Source organism: Cervus canadensis, chromosome X (assembly GCF_019320065.1).
Source record: "Cervus canadensis isolate Bull #8, Minnesota chromosome X, ASM1932006v1, whole genome shotgun sequence".
NCBI classification, from domain to species: Eukaryota; Metazoa; Chordata; class Mammalia; order Artiodactyla; family Cervidae; genus Cervus; species Cervus canadensis.
In genome coordinates, this window is record NC_057419.1 from 131,293,935 (window position 1) to 131,306,870 (window position 12,936).

Here is a 12,936-nt window from a genome sequence, read left to right on the forward strand (position 1 = left end):
TGGCCGGCCTTGGCTCCCTGAGGTCACGCTGTCAGCGAGAGGCAGTCGGCGGTTCTCTCTCATGGACCAACGCTAAGAAAAGCTTGCGGGTCTCTTTCGCACCGCACTCACGGGCTGGGCTTTTCTAGAAGGCGGGGTAGAGGGGGAAAGGAGGAACCCAAACATTTCTCTGTCTCTCTCCGCCACCTCGCTTTTTTCTTTTTTTTGCTAAAGTTATGCTGGCAAGAGACTTTGCATTCTAAGTCAGTCCTCAGGCTTTACACATCGCGGTAGTGATCACGCTTCTGTGTATGTGTGTGTGTGCAACAGCGCGTGCGTTTGTGTATGTCTTGACTATAAAACACTCTCCCAGGTTGATTTGGAGATGACAAACACTTCTCCGAACCCCACCCACCCACCCCCCACCTAACCCTCTGGAGAAAATAGAAGCTGGTCATGAGAGTACTCTGGCCGGGAACTCATCGTGGTACGAAATCTAAATTTTGTTGATCCATATTTCCTTCCTCTGCTCCCCCACCCCCAGCTTTCTCCTTCCCCTCCCTCCACCCTCTAACACCGTGATCTTTCTCATTTTGATTTCCCTTTCCTTTGCCCGCTACCTGCTCCCTCAGCCCTCCTCTTCTGCTCCTCCTCCGGAGCTCCCCCTTCCTCCCCACCCCATCTCAGCTGCGGCTAAAACCTGGAGTCTTGGTGGAAAAGGGAGGAAAAAAAAAAAAACAAAAAACCCTTGGCTGTGGAACTGTCAAACCGGGCATGCTCAGTAGACAGGGCAGGTTTTTTGGTCTCGAGTAGCGGAGAAACATTTTTTGCACCACCGCGACCAGCCTTAGAGCGCGGCGGCGGCGGCCACAGCAGCAACAGCACAGCCATCAGCCGTTCAGACGCCCCGCACCCGGGAGCGCGGCGGGCTCCGGCTGAGCCCGGAGTTCACCTCCGAGTGCCCCGGGGGCTGAGCTCATCCCTTCTGCTCGCACACACACGCACACTCTCTTTCACGGACACACACGCGTATACACACTCTCGCACCCACATACGACCCCGGGCGCTAGCACCCTCCGGGCAGCGATCGTCCGCTGGCGCGGTAGTAGCCAGGTTCGGTACCTGGCCCCGGCGGCTGCCGGCTCAGAGCACCGTCGCGACCGAGCGGAGGAGAGCGATGCTGGGGCCCGAGCGGCAGCTCGAACAGTAATGTGGATTTACAGTCGTTTCCCGCAGGAACCGGCTGAGACGCCTGCGGTCCCGGGCTCCGGCAGCGCCCGGCGGGGCTGAGCACCTGGCGAGGGGGCGGGGGACCGCACCTGGGGACGCCGCGGAAACTTGCGCCTGGACTAGGTAGGTGCGTTGCTCCCGGCTCCCACCTCCTTCCCTTTGGTTCGCGGCCCCTACCCTCGCACCTCCCACCCCGAGGACTCCCGGCGAACTTCGCCCCGAGGCTGCAGGCGGCGGATGGCGGCTCCCGGCCCTGAGTGGCGGGCAGCGTCCGCTCAGAGAGCCCTGCCCGAGGTGGCAGAACCTCGGCTCCTTCCTCTCCAGGTCTTCGCCCGGCCCGGGGCTCTGGACCACCCGGGGCATATGGGAGGTCGGCCTTGTCCGCAGTTCAAGCTTTCAGCGGGCCCTGGGGGCGCTGCCCTGCGAGGGCTCACTAGGCTTCTCGGGCGACACTTTTGCCAACCAACTCCTCCGGTTCTGAAGGGCCGGGGGCGCGGGCCTCGCCTCGGCTGGCGCGCAGAGCCCGGGCGCTCTAACAAGTGGACCTGGCCGCTGGGGAGGGGGGCGGGCTCGGTCCGAGAAGAAACGAGGGGGCGCCTCTCCTCCAGCGTTTTCCCCACCTGGAGCGTCTGCCAGGGGCTCGGCCACTCGGGTCCCGCTCCTGTCTCTCTGAGAGAAGATGTCTAGGGTCTAGGACGCACTTGAGTAACCTGTTTGCTTTCGAATTTCTCTTGGAACCACACTCGGGGAGTCCAGGTTCCGGGGGAAACTCCAGGACCTCCTTCTAAGCCACGCCGTCTGGGGCCCTACCCAATGCGTCCTTCCTACACTCCAATCTTTGTCAAGAGACAGTCATTACGCTGCAGTCGGTGCTCTGGGAGCCGTCGGTGTTGGCTTTCACCACGCGCTCAGCTGCGCGGGTTTGTGTGTTTTCGCATTTTAGCCTGAGATGTGGTCCGGGCCATCTAGCAGCGGCTAGCACGTTTGCAGAGTGCCAGGTACCCTCTAGGCATACCTGGGGAAATGGAACCTCACTTTTACCCTACAAAGGGCAGGTTGCCAGTTCAATTTTAAGAGGTGGAGAAGGGGAGACAGCGCGACTTGGTGAGTGGATGTGTTTGCAGTCAGGAGTATATTTAAACATTTCAGCAAACCTAGTGCGGTCGGTTGTTTACAGTTGCGGAGACGGACGATCTCACTCCACTCGTAGATGTTGTCTCGACATCTATTTCGCCACCGGGAGAGCAGGGGCGGGGGCGGGGGCTGGTTTGCAGCTCGTGCTAGCCGTCGGCAGCTTTGGGGCTTAGCGGATCTGCATCACTGCTACTGGCGATTTGATAATATGGGTAGGTCTCCAAAATGAAGCAATTGGTCGGGAGACGTCCTGAACTTTCCTTTTTTTTTTTTTTTTTAATTTACCTGGATGTTAATTCGGAGGAGTATTTGAGGTGGCCAGAAAAAATACAAAAAGAAGTTCCTAGTGCCATAGTAGAGAAATTAGTAGCCACTCGGTTTTAGAAACCAAAAGGAAACGAAACACCCCAGTGGATCCTATTAGGCACTGTTAGATTAGCACTTAATTGATTGCGTTTGCGCTAAGGGTCACAGACAGCTTCCTTGAATCTTAGATTGTTGTTCTGTGATCATAATTAACAAACCAGGTACACTATACTATGAGAATCAATTGCTACTCTCAACCTGTTTGGGGAAAACATTGCAAATGTCTGCTTTATCTTTTGATTGAAATATCCTTGTCTGTCTTCTTAGTCCGAAGACTTCCGATTTGGAGCAAAGGGCACCCCTGTGCTGCTAAGAAAGAGCACAGTCTAAGGAGGAAAGGCTTTATTATTATTAAAAGGAAATCCACAGCCTTGCATTCTGCTCCCTGGTTACCCAGCATTTACTTGCTTGCTTACCACCCCCCTGCTCTTAATACCTGCAACGTGGGGGGAAAATGAATTTTCATAAGGCATTAGTATGACCCTTTAAGTAGATAACTGGAAAAGCAGAATTAATTTTGCCATTTTTATCCAAGTTCATAAGACATTTTATGTGTGTGTGATGTGTTAAATAATTTACCATTGGAAAGTTTTTTTTAAAGGGTAGTGTGTAAGTACGTCAAAGTAATGTTGGAATCTTTTAATGATAATAAAAGAAAGTCCCAAGATGCATTCAGAAAGGGATTCAGGTAATTTCTAAAATGAATCCATGCTCTAAATGTTACTTAAAAGTTTTCAGATTGTCCCCCAGAATGTTTTTGAAAAACAGGTGTTTCTGGAAAACAGCTCAATGAACAAATGTTAACATTTGTATAATAAAACCAATAGAGTCTAGTCCCTAGAACCATGCCAGACACATAGTACAAACTGAGTATTTTTTGAATACATGAATTTGTATTTACCATTAGTTCTAGGTTCCCATTATGAATTAAGAATAGTCATGTCATTTGACAAAATATACATTGAAACTGAAGGAAAGAATGCTTTGTGGAGTCATTGTGCTATAAGATTAAGTGAGATTCCAAATATTGAAACAAATAGCTGTGTTAAAAAGTAAAATCAGATTGTATATTAACTACCATCTCATTCAAAGGCCTAATTCGAAATCTAAATACTCTAAAGGTCTTGGTGTTTCACTTCACTATCATCTGTGTAAATAATGCTGACATGATCGTAGTTTCCCTTATAGTCATTGTACCTTTCTGATGCCTTTAATACTAAGATTCTTGCTGAAACAGAACAGTCCAACATTCAAGTTTATTCTGTACAATATGACTTTAACTGGTCAAACTGCACAGTATTCTTTTGATATGTTGCCTCTGAAAACAGAAAGCTTATTTTCCATGACAGTCTCAAAACTTGGAAATAGTTAGAAGGTTCAGTATTAACAAATTTTTTTTTACCATTTTATGTTAGAAATAGCAATTAGAATCCATGTAATTTTTACTTGAAGCTTGCTTTTCCTGAAAGTCCATCAGTTTCAGTTTTCAGTATAGTTGTCAAGTACTTGGTATAGATTATGGTTAATAAATTTCCTAAGGCTTCCCAAACAAGTGATTTATTTATCTATTTACTTACTTATTTACTGACCTGAGGTCAAAAGAAGAGCAATACTTTGAATACTTGATGCAAAGATTAATTAATGAAAGCAAATTTTCTTATAATATTCACATATTTGTTCTAGCATTCTCACCCACACACACACATCATGCACACACACTTTTAGAAAGAATCTCATGAGAATGCCATGCATCAGATATGAAACATGTATGATAATTTTATTAATATTATATATGTTTCTTTAAGCTCCTGTATGTAGATTTACCCTTGAAAGTAGTAATCTATGCATGCTTTTTTTTTTTTCTTTATAAGAAGCTTCCCTTCCTTTACCACTTGGAAGAATGGTTTGAATTGGATTACTAGCACAACTACAGGCAGATTAAATGATAAAGAATATTGTGAAGGATAGTATTTATTAATAGCAATTGTGATCAATAGAATATATCAATGACTGGAAATAAAGCTGCTGAGTATAAAAAATTAAAAGGAATCAGCTTTCAAAACTGTTTCCATATACAAAAACTGCTTTAAATCATCTGCAGATTCTGAATATTAGATTAAATTACTGTTTTGAATTGAAATTACTCCATTTCCTTCCCCTAGACGGTAAAACATTCTGATTCCTGGCTTAATATATACTTTCTTTCCCTTTCTGTTTTCCATTGATTTTTTTTAAGAAATGAGGAAAGTAAATATCATATAGAACCAGCTAGAACTGTGCTTAGTTTGAGCAGGTGAATGCTATAAAAGGTTTCACACAGCTTTTAATTATTCCAAACAACCTTGATGGTCCAACCATATGTGTGTCTACCGTATGTGGTACCCTGTAATGACAATTTATATAATGTATAGAGATTTTATAGTTTGCTAGATGTACTGTGGTACAATTTAGCAAGACCAATGAAATTGCTTACATTTGGAACTCATGAAAAATAGGGCTGAGTGAATTGGAGTATGATGGCATAAAATGAAAATTGTTTTGTAACAATATTTGTACTGAATTGTTCTGTGAATATTTCTATAGATAATCAAAGCAAACTAGTTTTAATTGGAGATAGTAAATATTTTTACAGTTGATGTTGAATCACTAATGCTTTAAAAATAATCATTTAGAGTCAATAAATAAAGCCTGTTAAATTCTTATGTAACTTTAGGACTCATTTCTAGACCTGGAAGTATAATCTTGGATAATTTACAACTTAAAAAAAATTCTGACTTTTACTTCCTGTCCAGGCCTCCACTTTAGGTAAACAATAGCATATGGTGAAACATGCATATATGCCAACTAACCACTATCTCTTGGATGATGTTTTCAATGTGATGTAATGATTCTGAAATATTGGGTTCTCCATTCCCACCTACTTAAAATGGATTGGAGAAGGGAATTGGAAAAATGGACACAGGAAAATGTGTTAAATCATCTCTTTTTATATCAGTGAATCACGCCCCGAGAAGCTCTTAGTCAGAGCCTTCATATCTGTGTTTATGGTAGATATATGCCAAGATTAATATTTTTTTCCTGGGTAGTTATGACAGGTCTCTATGGCTGTATCTAGGTGACACCTAAATATGTGAGTGAAAAGTTCTGTCAACCATCCTGCTGTTTGAGGTGATGCAAACAAACATCTGGTTGGTTGAGAGAATTTTTTACTTGGTCTCTGGATATTCTGGAGTCATTTAACAAGCTGATGAGTCTTAATACCTATGTCAAAAAAGAAAGACATAAAGTGAAACCGTTTAAAATACATGTAGAGTGCCTTAAACACTCTTGGGTTACTATAACACATATAATGAGCCAAATGCTACCCTGAATCTACAGCATTCTATGAAATGTTTAAGGAGATGCAGTGACAAGGCAGTGACAAAAACAGAAACACACTGGCCTTTTCAAAAAGCCAGGAAATAAAACACTTTAACTTCAATTCTATCTCCCCTACCTCCACCCCCGGTACTGATTCATCAGTTTAAAGAAATCAACTTAAAGAGTTTGATATGTTGGCTTCTTAACAATTTCCTGCACCTCACTTTTCACGGATTCTTCCACTGCCATGGAAACTAGACGGGACAGACAGCTGGGAGTCACTAATTCAGGATGGGAACCTGCTTGTTAATTTAATTTCATGCCATCCTGTTGGTCCCTGAGAGTAACTATAAAAGGCTAGGGGATTGAATTTGTGAGCAATAGACAAGCAGAACAAAAATCAGTGCCATCACTGTCATTTTCCTGAAGATCTTACTGCAACCCCCATTGTCCCTAATCAAGCAGTTCTTTAAAACTAGTCACAAAAAGAGAACTTTGATTTGTGCATTCCTATTGATATTTATTTATTTATTTATAGGGCTTCCCTGGTGGCTTAGAGGGTAAAGCATCTGCCTGCAATGTGGGAGACCCAGGTTTGATCCCTGAGTCAGGAAGATCCCCTGGAGAAGGAAATGGCAACCCACTCCAGTACTCTTGCCTGGAAAATCCTCTGGACGGAGGAGCCTGGTAGGCTGCAGTCCATGGGGTCGCAAAGAGTCGGACACGACTGAGCGACTTCACTTCACTTTATTGATATTTATGTGTATGCTACAGAGAGTTTTTTTGTTCTATGAGAATGTCACAGCTGTAAAATAGTTTCATATTAGCTATTGCATTGAAAAAATATGTTCAGTAAAATTATGATTTTATAGACTTTAAGAAGCCTAGTTAGAGATCACAGTAAAGTTAAATATAAATGATGCTTGAATTTTCTGGTAAGATTGTTTATTTTCCCTTTTCAATTATAAAAATAATTTTATTAAAATATCTATGCCCCACTTTTTTTTATTACAGAGACCAAATGGATTTGAATACATTTATTTGAAATCTGTAAAACACACATTTTACCCATCACCATAAAGCATACTGATTGTTTTAATTTTAATTGACTAAGTTGTCAGTTGATAAGTAGTCAACAATGAGGAAATTGCCTTTTAGTGTTTCTCATATTCTTTTGTAACATTTTTGTGGCTGATTATGACTAACAAAATTGAATTTGGGGATCACAAAGTCTAATGTGAGCTGAATTGCAATCCGTGTTAAGCCTTTTGCAATATTATCAGCTATGGGTTCTGATAAACTAAATATTTTTTTTCCCCTGAATTTATAGCTGTAAACAAATATCTATATTATGGCTAAGAAAGAGTGATTCTCAAAAAGGATTTTGGTGAGAAAAAAAAGAATGGAGATCTAAATCTATATCTATATTTATATGTCACCAAGTAATTTTCTGTTTCAAAGTGACTAGAACTTCAAAATACAAATGTCTCAAATAGAATTATTAAAGATAGAATGAAGTAGTGATTTAAAAATTTAGGAAAAATAATATTTTCATTTTTACATTTTAAGGAATATTTCTGATATCATTATCCAGTTGTCAGGTATTGAATTGCATATATTTTGTTAACTGGTTTATTTTTGAGCCATGTCTGAGTAAAATTACCAGAATATCTGAGTAAAACATAAAAATTTCAATCATCATTATTGATCATGTAGATTTCCTAGTATCTGTCTGTGTCATATCTTTGTCATGTTGATTTCCTCTAACTTTTCAGCAGATGCTTGAGTTTTGGATGTATAGTGAACAAAATAATTAATCATCTGAATAGTTCCAAATATATAATCAGTTAATTTTAACTCTCTATCTAAATGATGTTATGAAGATACAACCTCAGTTTCCCTTTAAAAATTAATGCATGCATACTAAGTTGCTTCAATCATGTCTGACTCTTTGCGACCCCATGGACTGTAGTCCGCCGGGCTCCTCGGTCCATGGAATTCTCCAGGCAAGAATACTGGAGTGGGTTGCCATCTTCTTCTCCAGGGGAATCTTCCTGACCTAGGGCTCGAACCTGTATCTCTTGGGTCTCTTGCATTGGCAGGAGGGTTATTTACCACTAGTGCCACCTGGGAAGCCCAGAAATTAATGTTTTCCTATTTAGATGAAAGATACTATAAATATTCAGAATGCTGATTGAATATATGTATTTATATGTGTGTGCATGTATATGTGTGTGACTTTAAGTAGAACCCCTATATGCTTTTATCAAAGGAAATCCAGTTTCATTTTAATGTTTGGAATCACAGCTTAGTGTTTTTAACTGTGTGTGTGAATGGGAGTTTTTAAAGCAGCCAAAATAAAAAGTACATTGCTATCAGTTTGCATACTTCAGGGAAAATCTGATCACCAGCTAAGGTCAAGGAGAAAATTTCCCAGTTTCAAGGTCTTGTATAATTAGGTGGATTCTAAGTGTTTATATTAATTTTAATGCCTCTATCTGGTTGAGACACCTGTCAAAGAGAAAGTGCCAGATTAACTGGACAATTGGTATATTAGGTATTGCAATCCCTGTGTCCCAGCAGTGGATAGACATTTTAAGAAAACTCTTCAGTTGTTCAGAGAAATTAGGAAAAAGATACCGCAGATGGCCTATCCCAATAATCCAGGTTTTTTTAGATACATTTAAAATTAAATGTCCTAAGAGATGATTAATTCAGGAAAGTTATTGATAATGAACTCATCTTATGCTACACATCCTTTGCACCTATGATGATGCCTTATTAAAAGTGTCTCAATCTTGCTAATTACCACCTGTGTTTAAATACAGAGTTGTATAAATACACTACAACCATACAGTGGCTGGAAGCTTTCTAAACCTGAAATATTCCTAGCTAACTCAATTGCTATCAACAAAATGTTTCTGATCAACATTTTGAATTTATACTCTGTGCATTACCCCCCTTTAGCATTAATGATTTTCTTTTTTTAAAGCTGCTCTGCTTAATTGCAAGCGTTTGAGTGATATTGATGTGTGTTCTCCAGCTCTATTAACTAGCCCCCAAATATATTTGTATTTGTGTGTGTGGATGGAATTTTTTCTAAAGTTAAATTTATTAAAAATTAAGTGTACATTTTGATGTGGATTTAAGCATCATTTATAGAAACATATAAGTACATCACCTATTTGCTTGCTGCATGCTTGAAATGCATATATTTGTGTGATTGTAACTCATATCTTTAGAGCTTTAAGGAATGTAGGGAAGCATTGACAGAATTGCTGTGCAAGTCAACTAAGAAACTCCTTTTAATTTCACTAATGAGATCTAGTGACTTCTAAGGGAGAAGGTTATGCTGTTGATTGGCCAGTTGATACCTATTACTTTAACTTGAGAAGACTCTTGTACCTTTAAATACCAATAACATCACTCTCATTTCTTCTTCCCTCCTTTCCTTCCTTTCTTTTTCTTTCTTTCAGCTGTTTCCTAGAGTTGAGGTAGTAGATACAGATTTATGAGAAAAGAAGCTCTGGGACATTCACTAAAGTTTTGGGAGTGATTAATCTTTTTCTTCTACTTCTAAATCTGACCTATTCTTTAAGTATATACTAGAAAATTATAAATATAATGTGAAATATTATTTGTATATTGTTTTTGGCTCATACATTCTTTCAGTTATCTTGGATAGGAGCTAAAATAGCACACTAATATTCTGGGTTGATACCTTTTATTACAGATTTACTCTGTGCATGTTTCTATATGTTAGTGCACTTGTGATTGATTTTTCATGTTTATTCTAATAAAATGTCAACCTTTAGGTGTGACAACGTTTATTTTTGGTTTCAATAAAGTGTTAACACAAGAGTGCTACATTTTTCATTTGTTTTGTTCTTATTCTCTGTTTGAAATATTGCCTTAATGAAACATTGGGCAACTTGTGAAAGTGAGGTAATCTTGATATAAACAATTAGAATTCAGTGCAAGGGAAATATTTTAAGGGTAATTTAACACGGAATAGAGAAAAATTTAACAATATATTTCTGTTAAACATGGAATAAAACATGTTTAAGGAAATGTATAAAATAGCACTAGACTAAGTAAGAAGGGAACACTGGTCCTAGACATTTAACAAAATACTTGGAACTGCTTTGTTGTAGAGAAAGCAGAAGAATCAATGTTTACACAGAGCTCTGGGACAATAGGTCTTGAAATCTCAAGTGTTTTCCATAGACTCTCCAAGTCTCATGGACTGACTTCTTTTTTACTGAAGACTTCAGTATTACACAGTTTTGGTTATACTTCATAAAACCATCTTCATGAAGAAAAAACTTCATCTGTTCAGTCAGTCATTCATTCATCAAAACTTTGTAAATGCCTGTTTATCCAGTAATACAGAGATATTAAAAAAAAAAACAACAACTTACCGTATAATGGGGGAGACAGACATTTGAATTGACTTGTAAATAATAGCGAAGAATTTTTTTAGAGAATACAGAGACCCACAGTCCACATGGCTAAAGGATTGTGAAAGGGTACAAGTCTAAATTAGCAATGGGGAATATCAACCCAGGAAAATAGAATATTGTTTTATTTCCTGTCTGGGTTTGGGGAACAGAGGTCAGGGATAATGTCTTATTTCCTTCTGTGTGCCTGACACACAGAGGAGGCTTAGTACATATTTGTTGAATGACTGAGTGTGTTAGGATTTTCCTGCATGGAAAGAAAATCCTGGAGAATTGTGGGTTTTATGATTTTTATCCAGAATCACACAGTGTACTGCATTGTAGCAGAATCTACTGAATTAGGTGAGGGGCTTTAAAGTGAGGGGGGCAGGTCACCAACTTTGAGTTTTAGAAAGATGGCAACCAGTATGAAGGATGGATTGAAGTCCATGAAGAGTACATTAAGGGACTGTGTTGCAATTAGGAGGGTGTGAACCATGGCAGGGACAGCAAAGATGGAGAGGAGAGGGGAAAATTTGAAAGCTATTCATAAGGTAATGACATTTGGGACATGGAACTCAATTACCTTGAAAGGAAAAGGGAGGAACGACACTGAGACTTTTGGCTTGGAAAGTTGTGTAATGCTGTTAAGCAATACAGGGAACATAGAAGAAAAAGCCAGTTTTGATGGGGATAATCGGGTCACGTTTGGACTGACTTAATATGAGACACTATCTAGACTTCTTGATAGAGATGATTTGTCACATATGGAAATTGCAGATCTGAAGATCAGGTCTGGAAAAAGATTTGTGTGGCATCAGTCAATGTAGTAGTTGAAATCAGGAAGGTGAGTTCACCTAGAGAGTATATATAAAGTAAGAAGAGAAGTAAGGATGAAATCTCGAGACACAGTGAACTTAAAACGTTGGTGAAATAAGAGGAGCATTCAAGAGAGAGCAAGTCAAGAAAGAATAAAGTCAGAGAGGTAGAAGGCAAACCAGGAAATAATGAAATAAAAGCTTAGGGAGGAAAGGGTTTTATAAATGCCATCTGAGCAAAGACTTGGGAAACTAATTCATTAAAGGAAATTCAAATGGCTAGTAAGCATGAAAAAAACTCAGTCTCCAATAATCAAAATAAATGCAGATTAGAAAAAATAAATACAAGGGGTTTTGTTTTGTAAGATGACACTTGGTGTAATTGCTCAAGTCCCAAACTTCAGAGTTTTCTTGATTCTTCTTTTTTCACACCTGACTTTACTGTGCCTTCAAGCCATATCCTTTGAATCATTTTCCTCTCATTCACCATTAGTGTTTTAGTCTAAGCCACTGTCTCTCACCTAGACTACTGAAATGGCCTTCTAATTTATGCCCTTATATACATTTTTGACCCTACATAGTTTTCCACACAGCAACTAGGTTGATCCTTTAAAAAATAAATAAGATCTTGTGATTTTCCCACCCTCTACCCTCTGATGGCTGGCTTGTTATCACACATTAAATAAAATTTAAAAAATCTTTACCATGTCCTACACAGTCCTGCAGGATTTGGTCCTTATATATCTGATTTCATATCGTTCTATTCTTCCCGCTGAATTTTGCTCATAACATTCTAGCCACCCTGCCTTCCATTCTGTTCCTTAAACATGCCATGCACTTTTGTCTCCCAGGGCCTTTGCACTTGCTATTCCCTCTGCCTGAAATGCATTTTCTTACTTTGAACAAGTTTTCCTTCACCATAGAGATATTCCATGGCCATCCTATGTAATGAGTCCTCTCTATGCCTTTATCTGCTTCTGTTTTTCCCTCGTATTGCTCATCACTATTTGGTATCACTCTGTATGTTTATTTATATTTATCAAATCTACTAATATATAAGATCCCTGAGGGCATGGACTTGGTGTCTGTTTTGCTCACTGCATGGACTGGGTATCTGTTTTGCATTCATGTCACCTAGTACAGAGCCTGGTACATAGTAGATGTTTAATAGGAATTGGCTGAATGAATGAATGAATAATAAGGACATGATGAAATGTTAGTTGGTATGGATTTGGCAGCTTGCAGCCAAAAACCTTAAAAATGCTCATACCATTTGACCCAGTAATTCTACTTCTGGGGATTTGTCCTAAAGAAATAGTGCAAAAAGCAGAAAAAGCTTTATTTGGCAAAGATTTTCACCAAGCATTATTTTTTTTTTGTTTTGTTTTTTTATTAGTTGGAGGGTAATTACTTCACAACATTTCAGTGGGTTTTGTCATACATTGATATGAATCAGCCATAGATTTACACGTATTCCCCATCCCGATCCCCCCTCCCATCTCCCTCTCCACCCGATCCCTCTGGGTCGTCCCAGTGCACCAGGCCCAAGCACTTGTCTCATGCATCCCACCTGGGCTGGTGATCTGTTTCACCATAGATAATATGCATGC

General features: G+C 39.8%; 1 protein-coding gene across 3 annotated transcripts in view; it reads left to right on the forward strand.

Annotated features, from left to right (window-relative positions):
- The first annotated feature begins 779 nt into the window (after positions 1-779).
- Positions 780-12,936, forward strand: part of TENM1 (teneurin transmembrane protein 1) — an 891,941-nt gene continuing 879,784 nt past the window's right edge. For all 3 annotated transcript variants that reach the window (XM_043459374.1, XM_043459376.1, XM_043459375.1), the window contains exon 1: positions 780-1,332. The gene's annotated coding sequence lies outside the window, so the exon portion shown is untranslated. The remainder of the gene's footprint in view (positions 1,333-12,936) is intronic.